The following is a 12,221-nucleotide window of genomic DNA, read 5'->3' on the forward strand; positions in this document are numbered from 1 at the left end:
TTTCTACCCATTTCTGGACTGCTTAAGGAGAAGGCAACAACCCTGTAAATTGTCCCACCAAACCACGTTCTGCTAATGATATAAATGCTTTTCTTGGAAGTGTTGGAGGTAATGAGATCTTTGGAATGTCTGTTAGCTTCTTCACAAATTTATTGACAGATGGCCTGGCTTTTGGAGCTCCGTTTTCCGATATTAGAGTTGCAAATGCTGCTTCATGATCATCAATCCCTTGGTGGGAGGAAGAATCTCCCCCTGCTGAAAGAGGCATGGTATGGAAGATCTCAACAGCAGGAGGCTATCGAGAGGAAGGAAGATAGCGAAAAGTTGCTCAGATTAGAGGCCCACATCAGCTCAGAGAGGCCAAGCCGTGCTCAGAGGATCTCAATAGCAGGAGGCTGCCAAGCGGAGGAGCTACAGGAGGCAACAATGGCTGCTAGGTCAGGCCTGCAGCACGCACGGGAGCTCGTCGAAAAATTTATCGGTTACCGCGAATTAATCCCTCGGGTTTTAGTATTAATCCCTTGGGTTTATTATTCATTTGGGTTAATAATATCAATCCCTTGGGTTTATTATTCCCTTAGTTTTATAATATCAATCATGGTAAACCATTTTCAATCATAGCCAAACATGGTCAACCATGGGTTTATTATTAACTTGGGTTTATAATATCAATCATGGTCATCTTTATTAATCTCTTGTATTTGTAATATCAATCCCTTGCGCTTCTTGATCGCTTAGGTTTTTAATATTTATCCGTTGGGTTCACTAATTCCTTGGGTTTATAATATTAAACCATTTGGTTTATTAGTTCCTTGGGTTTATAATATTAGTCCCATGGGTTTAATATTATTCCCTTCGGTTCATAATCCCTTGGGGTTTTAGTATTAATCCCTTCGTTTTATTATTGCTTTTTGGGTTTATAATATCAATCCCTTGGGTTTATTATTCCCTTAGGTTTATAATATCAATCATGGTAAACCATTGTCAATCATAGGCAAACATGGTCAACCATGGTTTTATTATTAACTTGGGTTTATAATATCAATCATGGTCATCTTTATTAATCTCTTGTATTTGTAATATCAATCCCTTGCACTTCTTGATCCCTTAGGTTTTTAATATTTATCCGTTGGGTTCACTAATTCCTTGGGTTTATAATATTAGTCCCTTATGTTTAATATTATTCCCTTTGGTTCATAATCCCTTGGGTTTTTAGTATTAATCCCTTGGGTAATGATAAACAAAAGGGACTAATATTATAAACCCAATGTATATAAACGCTAAGATAAATATTAAAAATACTAAAATAAACATGGTTGAATTAATAAAACCTCATAATAATAATAATAATTATTATTATTATTAATTAATATTACTAATTATGAATTATTAATATTTAATATTACTAATATTATTATGAGTTTATATTATTGTAATAATATTAATAAAACCTAATAATAATAATTATTATTATTATTAATTAATATTACTAATTATGAATTATTAATATTTAATATTACTAATATTATTATGAGTTTATATTATTGTAATTGCCAAGCTAAAGAGCAATGAGGGGTGGTAGAAAGATATTAAATGTAACATCGGAGTTAAACAAGGTTGCCCCCTCTCCCCTACCCTATTTGGCATTTACATCGATAAGCTCGAAGGCTTTTTAGAGGAAGCAGGATGTGATGGCACGATCTTAGCTGGGACGGTCGTTGTCCTTCTTCTCTATGCTGATGATATTATTCTTTTCGCAAGGTGCCCATCTGATCTTGATAAGCAACTCAGGCTTCTTAAGGATTTTTGCTCTACCATGGGTATGACTGTTAACACCGACAAAACAAAAGTTATGATTATCAAATCCAAGAAGGACACTTACACTAATTTTATGTATGACAATAATAACTTGGAGGGAGCGTATTCTTAAAAGTACCTAGGAATTGATATTCATCACAAGCTCAACTGGAACCATAGCATTGAGAAAAGGATTAATGGGGGTGGAAAGCTTATTTTGGTCTTGAAAATAATTGTAAAACAACAAACCTCATAATGTGGGATAAAAAGAAGTTCCTCTTTGAAACTTTAGTCACTCCTGTTATCTTATATGGCTGTGAGGTTTTGGGTTGCAGCATCTCCAGAGAATCATGGAGAAAGATTGAGCAAATCCAAAAGCATTTTATAACTTATAACCTAAAAATTAAAAGTAATACACCCTATCCTATTCTCCTTATAGAAGCAGGTCTTTCCCCTATTGAGAGCCTAGCTATGATTAGGTTTCTGTTGTACAAGCACAAACTCAATAACATAGACGATCATAGACTTCCTAAGCTAGCTTTAAATTCCAGCCAAAACCACCTAAGGCTCAATCGGGGGTGACATGAAGACACAAGGCCCTGGTTAAACTATTGGGAGATCAACGAGAATGATTCATTGCAAAATATTAATAACATTAAAGATATTGTTACTTCTAAGTTCAAAGAAAAAATGTGGTGTGAGAAAGATTTAGCGGCTAAAAGAAAATTAAGTTATTATAAGAAGGTCATCAGCCCCACCCTAGAAGATCAAAAGTATCTCTCTATTTTAACTAGTTCAAAGAAGAAAATTAATATAGCAAAGATTAGAACGAATTCTCATGAGCTCCATAGTGAAAGAGGTTGTTGGGCAGTTCCTAAAACACCATGGATGGAAAGGATCTGCCATATATGTGAGAATAGGAACATCGAGGATGAAAACCACTTCCTCTTAGAGTGCCCCGCGTACAACCACATTAGATCTCAGTTTCACAATCTTTGTCACAATACTGACCTTCCTAGCCTTTTACAATGTCAAAATTATAGTGAGTTCGGGAGGCTTCTCTCCAAGCTTTTTGAGCATAGGAATAAAATCTTAAATCAAAATAAATAATTTGTTTCTTTAGGTCTGATAGACCAATGTTTGGTCTCAGCGGAGGTTAACCATCATCATCATCATCATCAATATAATAATCATAAATATATAAATATATAAGAATATCATTGTTATTATTTATATATTTATTAATTATTATAAATGGTTGGTCTTTAAAAAATTACACACAATAATTCACTTATCACAATTCTAATTATTATTGGATCATGATTATTATTATGAGGTATTATTATTATAATAATATTAATTCAATATAATTGTGATTATTATTATTATTATTATTATTTTATATTATTGTTATAATAATATAATAATAATCATAATATATTATTATAATAATAATAAAATAATATAATAGTAATTGCTATTATTATTATTATTATTATAGCTAGTATATTAGTATTATTAGTATAATGTTAATTATATTATTATCTTATTAATAATTATATTTGTATATTATTATAATAATATATTATTATTATTATAAGATATTATTATTATTATTATTATAACATATAATAAGAAATATATTATAATAATTTAACTAATTAATATTAATAATATTATTATGAGTTTATATTATTATTATAATATTCATATAATAATATATATAAATAATATGGTTGTTAATATTTATATAGTTACTAATAATCAGTTGGCCTATCCGCGTATATCAACCATATTGGAAAATGTGGTTGATATATACGCTGATATACGCTTATCTGCGTATATCAACCATATTTACTTTGGTAAATATGGTTGTGCTAGTATATATAGTTTTAAAAATTGAAAAAAAACATCTTATGGTTAAAACATTTCAAACAATCTTATCATTCTACATTTCTACCCATTTTTTTAATATTTTTTTCCTAAATTTTGTCTAAAATCTAACAATAAATTGTTAGAGTTGTAAGTTCAAGTTGTGTAGTCTACACAATCTAAGTGCCCAATGAGATTTTCAAGTAGTCAAATCCATTTATACATTCAAAATTGCAATTTAAATGTTATATATAAAAGATTAAATTTCTTCAAATACAAATATTTTTTGCATTTAAAAGATGTGTGCACTTTAAGAAATTTGATTTTTCTCTATATTTACTAGATTATTTTTTTATTAAAATAGATCTATACTAATTATTAATAGAAAATAAACATAAAAATAAAAATAAGAATAAGATAACAACATTATGTGGAAAAAAAATATTAATTAATTTAAAAATTAAAATTTTAAATAAAAAAATAAAAATATTGGAAGTGATATCTATCTTGTATATTGTTTGTTAACTTTCATATTAATAATATATAAAATAAATTGCAATCAGGTGTGGCTGTGCTTTGTTGGAATTCTTTTAAATTCAATAAATATCTATATATATATATATAGAATAATTTTGATAAGAGTGACAAAAGTTTAGTTAGAGTAGAAAACATCAAAGAGCATAACGAGATGGGCCGGTTTATCTGACTTGGTATCTATGTCAACCTAGGTATGCTTTCTAACTTTCGAGTGGGATTAGTAACTGTTTGAGTGGGATCAAGAACTATTAAAAGATTATTGTTGCTACTTTGGGTGTAGGAGACTATGATATCAATGCCAAAATTTACGGCTAAAATATCCTCGTGTAAAATAAACTCGTTTAGGAATGTAGTTTTCAAATTCAACTTGAATTTGCTATTTAAACAATAAAATAAACTCGTTTAGGAATGTAGTTTTCAAAGTCAACTTGAATTTGCTATTTAAACAATATTTCTCTAGCACTGATTTCTACAATTGTGCCATCCATTTTTGAAACCTTTTGTGGAAACTGATACCTTCATGGTATAACAAAGGATGCGGGAGAATGAGTTAGAGGGGATTTACAATAGGTACAATCAGGTGATGGATGAGACATGGGATTGGAACTCCATATAGAATTCACTCAACGTTTAAAGATATTATCTCTAGTTTGTTAAGTGTTGTGATATTTAATCGAAATAGTATGAAAATGAAATAACAAGCAAATGAATATACCATTCACACAAATGAAGATAAGATGTATAATCTGAAACTTGAAATGGGAGAAAACTCAACTAGAAGGTGAGACCTATGTTTTGCTCTCTTTTCTTCAATGATGAAAATGTAGAGACCTATAATATTCTCTTTTTTCTTCAAATATAAAGATGTAGAGACCTACGCTCGACTCTCTTTTCTTCAGTTATGAAATTGCAAAAGTAAAGAAAGGTGGTTTCTTTTCTTCAGTTATGAAAATGCAAAAGTAAAGAAAGGTTCACTCACTATAGAGTTTCCTTTGGCACTTTGGCCTCAATAACAACCATAGAATATTCTTCCTCCTTTATTTTATGCATGAATCCTAATCCTACACACTCTACGCAGCAACAATGCTAAAATAATGGAACACACTCTCCTCCTATGGACCTAGTGTTTAACATAATATAATAGTTGTCGAGGGTTAGGGATTATGTATGCCCCAACCCTCAATTAGTGCTAAGTTTGTGAATATTCTAGAGTTTTCTTGAAAGTCGACACTTAACTAATGACACGTGACTAATGCGAGTTGAAGTGGCATCCACATGGTACCATATCGGTTAAAAAGGTAAGTCAACTTTTAGGAAGCATAATTTTGGTATGCAAACTCTATAAAGCACCAAAATAGAAGGAAAATGATTTAATGATTTAATCTAGATCATTGAGACCTCTAGAAAAAGAAAAAGAAAAATTAATGCAATAATACTAGTATTCATTGAAACAAAAAGTAGTTGTAAAATGAGAAAATTGATTGACAATTTCAAAGTTGATCCATAAGATTAGAGCTTGGTAGGAGGTTATCGCCATCATTGTGTTCTAGAGGTAGCTACTATGATGAAACTTGGATATTTACAATCAACCAAGGCTTGAAATAGCCAAATATTTGTGTATTTCATAATGGTGATGACACAACCATATTCACGAAATCATTTGTATACTTACAAATTAGATAGAATGGTTTCACAATAATTATCCTTCTTCTTCCTCTTCCTCTCCATCATCTTACCTCACACACACCAATATGAATTCCAATTCTACAATAATTATCCTTGTAATTCATCTTCCCCTCACATACACTAATATACAAGCAAGTTCAATAATTGTCATCACACCAGGAATTTTAAATGTAATGAAATTTGTTTATTTTTCATGTTTGTTATCTTAAGTTTACTCATATTTAAGAGTGTCATTTTTTTTTTGGTATGCAAATTATAGACAACAACATCCCATACTTAAAGTAATATACTTTTTATTAAATGGAGAAAGTTCATTTTGCTTAGAGGTTCACTAGGGCTTGATCTTAAAAATTTCCTAAGTTCCAACTCCGCAATGACATTAAGAAACTCTGTGAAGAATGGAGCATAAGAAACAAATTAAATATATTTCAAGATCAACAAAAGAGAAATTTAGATCTATAGGTAGGAGACAAAAATTTAGATCAATAAGTAGAAAATATTTGTCATTAATATCTAAGAAATTTGTATAGAGTTTTTTTATGGCAATAGATGGGAAACCCTTATAAAAAGGTTGTGTTGAACATAATTGGGCATGCTCATTAGACAATTCCTTGTCATACTAAGAAACAATGATTTGTTTAACTAAAGAGAGAATTGTTTTATTCATAATCAACTAAATAAAACCTGTCTATTCACCAATAGCCATAATTTATGGTAATTAAATATTTAGAAGTCAAATATATAGTTTATTTTATTTTATCCACATATAATAATATTTTACTATTTTCATTCATAATAAAATATATTTAAAAAACCAAAAGAATTGCAACCACCCATCCCACATTTACCCAATTTCACTGGCCTGCATGGGTACGAGAGTTACTATGACATGACCCAACATCCTAGCTCCAGTTAAGGAAGTGGGTCCTACAACTGATCACTGAATCCTAACTCACAACATTCCTCAGTGCTATAGGGACACTCAAGGGCCAAAGAACCACCCTAGGTGACCATTCCCTGAGTTGGGGCTCCTTTCACACAACCTAATCACCAACCGCATGTATGATAAGGCCTCCATGTAGTTGAAGGCCTTCAACCGCACTCACAAGCCTACCTGAGTGCAGTCGTGACCCAAATTGTCCAGTTCAAAGGGTGTGGTCCTAAGATCTAAGCCATAATTCTAGGTCAGCCTCTAGACCACTACCCAAAACTGCTTGAGACTTCTTAGAATCATTATTGACATGATAACAAAGCTAAACATTCAAGTTTTCAGCTGGCATGCATATATAGTTTGAAATATGGCAATCCCCCTGATTGGTTTTCATATATTGAATTTTGTCCAAATTGCCCGCAATTTCTTCAAAATAATCTCTGGAACTCCCTTATTTGGTCTGCTAACATTGGCTTTTGGTTTTCACTTGATATGTTTCATTTTGTGAGGCCTTCAGTTGAATGAATGCTTACTCTCATTTGGGTCCCTAGTAGGAGATCCAATAATGTTTATTCTAATTTCACTGGCACACTTGAAACTAATACTGACTTGCACAGTCGAAAATAATGAAATCTAAGAGGGTCAATAACCTTCTTGTTGTTGTAACAACCATGATCCAATAATGTTAGGAGGGTAGAGCAACTCTTAACCCTCTCAAATCACATAGAAAACCTAATAGGGAACCATCTATCCATTTATTAACAATTTATGAGAGAAAGAAATTCAGAAAAACTAGCAAACATTTATGCAAAATTGCCCACAAACTTGAAGCTCGCATTAGTATATAAAGTCAAAAATAATGAAATCATAAGATAAATAACCTTCCTCTTACTTATGCCACTATAACCCGACACATTTAAGTAGTAAAACAACTTATAACTCTCAAAAACATGATATATATATATATATAGAAAAGAGAATGAATACCCTTTTGGTTGCTTGTGTCACCATAACCTAACACATTTCGGTACTAAAACAACTTGTAACTCTAGAAAACTTGCTAAGAACCATATATATAAATAACGACTTAGGTGACACAACAATGTAGAAACAGTTTATTTGAGAGAAAAATTATCATATCAAGGAAAATGATGGGACCACCATATATGAAGTCACATGACCCTGAGAGTCACCCCACCAGAAGGTGCCATCAAGTCACTGCAGGGTGAAATCACAACCCCGTATTGTTATTTCACCCTCCATGTTATTATGAATAAGAAGCATATTCTCTGAATATTCAATCTCATCCATTGATTTAAAAAAATAAAAATACAAACCTACATAAATAAATAGATACACATATCAGAATAATTAAAAATGTGATATAAAAATTTATAAACAAGGATTTCAAAGTGTATTTTCAGCGTTCTCAACTCTCAACATGAAAAACTCAAAAAATGGAGCAGTAATTCGTTTCAAGGAACATCTTATAGGCAGACATTTTATTTTCGCAACAACTCCGTATCAAGGACATCCGTCAAACATGTACTACACAAAAGAAAATGACAATTTTCAGTAAGTCCTGCCTGCAGAACCATTATAACATTACAGCAATCATAAGTCCCGCTTGAGTAACCAATTTAGCATTCCAGAGAACTAAAATGAAACGAAATGACATATGTCAAACAAAACAAGCAATCTGATCGGAAGAAAGTCCTCTTCCTCGCAGTTACAAACAGAAATTACATCTAAAGTACGCAGCGAAAATTACAACCCAAAAACAGAAGGAACAGCGTTTTTATTCAGATACCCTGCAAATTCACCTCTTTCCAACTTTTTCTTTCCATTACCTCCTTTAAAGAAAAGGAGAACTCTGTCAAGGGGAATTGTCTCTTTTATATTTTTCCCATTCTTCGCGCCATGCCATGAAGCTACTTCCTTTGAAGAAAACATCTGGAGAGATTTTGAGAGCGTCGTTCATGGTTGTCACATACTTTTCAAACTCTCCAAGACTTTGTAGACTTTGGTGTTGGCCTTGTTTCAGATTTTCCAGGTCTTTCCAAGCCTCTTCTACTCGTGCCCAAAAGCATGAATCCTCGGTGAGGGACGCAGGCTTGGTGCGGCTTCTTTGACCTCTTGAACTGCGGGTCTTTTCTTTGGCTTCCATCCATTCCTGAAGAACTTTATAGCGATTGGGTCTTCCATCTGAAAGATAGTTGCCTTTACCCTTAGACATGCGATAATAAAATGCAATATCCAGAGGCTCTACAAGTCTCCTATACGCAGTGCCAGCATTTATCCACTTATTTTGGGAGTGGAAATCACTCGGCAAGTCGTGAGTTTCCCACTTTTCAATAATGTCATCCCAAAACCTGGCGAGACTTTCCCTACACAGATTAGCATCGATATCCTTCCTATCGAGTTTCTTGAAGGAATCATAATATGTGATGCCATCTTCCTTCTCACAACGCTCTTTATACCACTCAACCTCTGCCATATTACGTTGTTTCTCGCTTAATTCAATTGCTAGCTTACCAGCAGTTGTATTATGCTTGTTTTCAATGCCTCTTGCTATTTCCATGGCGATCAGTGCATCATCATGCTGCACAAAGTTGATAACAGCAATTTAAGAACACGGTTTAGGCATCAATTACTACGTGAAGAGAAGAAAATAAAATTGAGAAATGCAGATGGGGTTCTTTCAAAATCTACTTGAAAGGGAATTGAGTGTATCACCTGAACCCCGACACCAATAGCTTCTAGCTGTAATGACATTCCCATCTTGTAAGAGGACTCTGAATCAGGTTCTGCAAAATTTTCACCACTGATGGAATTTTCTATGGCATGTTTCAAAGCAGAACCATACTCTACATGCTCTGACAAACAGTCCTTTACGATATTATCATAAGGCTTTTCATGGCTCTGCAGTGTCAAACGAAGCATCTTCAAAACGATCTCAGAATTCTCAATGCAAGCTGCGCCTTCACTTGAACAAAACATGTAAGTGCCAAAAGGTCTGTATGGGCTTGAATCAAGCTCATAGTTCGCTATTGTAAGAGCATACTGCAGAACATTATTGAGAAGAGTCCTACTAGCATCTTGAATAGAAGAATCAGGTATAGTTTTACTGTCATTAGCCTGCATTATGCCTTGCCAGTAAGGGAAGATAGCAATCAAGGGTTCAGAAATTGATTCAACTGGTGCAAGCAGCATCCTAGGAACAATGTCATGCTTGGAAACCACATGCAAAAAGTTGCCTGCCCAATTCTCACGGTCAACTGCTTCAACAAGGTTTACATCTCCCACTAAAGGGCAACCAAATGTGATACAAAAAGGAGAGCTTTGCCTCAGCCTCTTTTGCAATATCCATAGTGTGGCCAAGGTTGCAACTGCCCCTCCTATGGAGTGACCAACAAATATGACGGGCTTGAGTTTTCTTTGTTTTGAGTCTGTATACACCTGCATCTGCTCGATCACAGAATGCATCAACACAACGTTACTCTTCCTTTTTCAAAAATATTCATATCTAATGAGTGAAGTCACAAACCCTTTTTTTACGAATCTAAGATCAAACAATCCTGAAAGATAAATTAGCTTACCTTTGCTTGGAAATCTGTATTCTCCATGATATGGATGAACAAGTTGAGAGCACCCTGATGGACGAGAGCTGGTTGATCACCATTACCCTTGACACAACCAGAAAAGAAGTTGTTGTGAGCTTCTATATTGCCCTCTCCATATTTGCTCCCTTTGACGATGAAACCTTCGATGTTATAAAAGGACGGAAAGGCGACATATGCAACACCTTCATACTCATTCACACTATAACTCTCTGAATTGTTTGCGAAACATGACTCTTCCCAAGCCTTGGACAGTATTCCACATGAAACGAGGAAAGTTGCAATATCTTGACCAACAGTGAACCTGCAACAACATTTCTGTAAATTAGCACCATACAAGATTACTGGATCTGCCATTTCTGGACAGTATCAAATTCCCATAACTAATTACAGATCATATCATTATTTACCACAATCCCATTCAAAGTTACAAAGCAAATGCCACCATTTTATCCCTTCAGAAACAAATAACAATTTAAATTTTAATATAAAGAGGTTCAAACCCAACGTATTAATCTTGAATATGGTCCAACACATAGAATCTATGTTCAGACTGCTTCGTCCAAAGGGACAGTATTCCTACAAACTTTCCAAATACTTAAGAACAGGAATTTTGTGTATGCTAAATACTCCATGCTTAGCAGGCACCGATGTTATGACTATGAACTGGGAGGCATGCACCAGCACCTTGAATCAAACCCATTAAAAAAAAGAAGATAAATTTACTTGAAAATGAGTTGTTTCAATGAGAACTATGGAAATTAACAATACAGGGAAATTTTTTTCCTATGAGTGGACATTATTTAAAAAATTTGTATAATTGTTTAAACATTTTATTTTTAGATTTTTAAATTTGTGTATTTTAATGGAGATTAACAAAATTTGAACTTTAATAACTAATGGACAACTTTACACATCAGACTAGGCTGTAAAATAAACCTCTAAACTCAATAAAAAAAAAAAATTGACGAAAAATTTGATTACAGCCTCATATAAAAGCTCTATTTTACCTACTGATTACAGCCTCATATAAAAGCTCTATTTTACCTACTAAGTTCAAATTTTGCCAAAATCCACGTTAAACCAAAAAAAACAATCTTCCCCATCTTAAAAAATATCCCAGGAAAGATCAATTCAACATATACACAAAATCATCTCAAATTTGACACAGGCATTTGTCAAAATGTAAATAAAACAATCATATCTTGCGAATAAAAATGATTTTCATTACAGTGGGGTGGATGACTCTGCCTCCATTTTGATTTGCTATTGCCTAGTTTCTGTATATGCAGCCGCACAGTGTGACTGACAAAGCTTTTGGTGCTTCTGCATAATGCAATCGGGGTGTCTTTATAAGTTTATAGAGAAAAGAAAAATATGAACAATATCCCAGAAAATGAATGGAACGGAGACTTCCAAGAAATTACAGCCTTGTGTGGGTTGAATATAATTAGTTGATTTTCTTTGACCGAGATATTTCCAGACACCTTGGCAGTGGCCTCCTGGAACGATCCCTCACCGATGATCGCGATATTGGCGGCTAACGAGAAAGTCCGGTAACCGGGTGGAAGGTCACTTCCGGAAATACCTATTCATTTCCCGAGAAATTTCCGAAGTACTTCCCTGTGATACTTGTAATACACCAAGGGTGGGAAAGGAATTGTAACGAAATTTGCGGGAAGATCAAGTTATGAATTCAAATTTATTAATTATTTGTTGTGGGTTAAGGAGATAAAAGTATAAAGGGTTAATAATTATAAGCCAGTTTTTTTGGCGTA

General features: G+C 33.2%; 1 pseudogene across 1 annotated transcript; it reads right to left on the reverse strand.

Moving 5' to 3' along the window:
• Positions 1–8,416: 8,416 nt before the first annotated feature.
• On the reverse strand, positions 8,417–11,754 carry LOC149243859 (lipase-like PAD4; annotated as a pseudogene). Its single transcript, XR_016245810.1, has 4 exons — positions 11,675–11,754; positions 10,423–10,747; positions 9,560–10,288; positions 8,417–9,425 (listed from the first exon to the last, which is right to left on the reverse strand). The product of XR_016245810.1 is annotated as a lipase-like PAD4 (transcript).
• Positions 11,755–12,221: the final 467 nt, after the last annotated feature.

The sequence above is a fragment of the Pinus tabuliformis genome, chromosome 8, assembly GCF_031772625.1.
Source record: "Pinus tabuliformis cultivar Carrire ecotype Pingquan chromosome 8, CPIR1, whole genome shotgun sequence".
NCBI lineage: Eukaryota > Viridiplantae > Streptophyta > Pinopsida > Pinales > Pinaceae > Pinus > Pinus tabuliformis.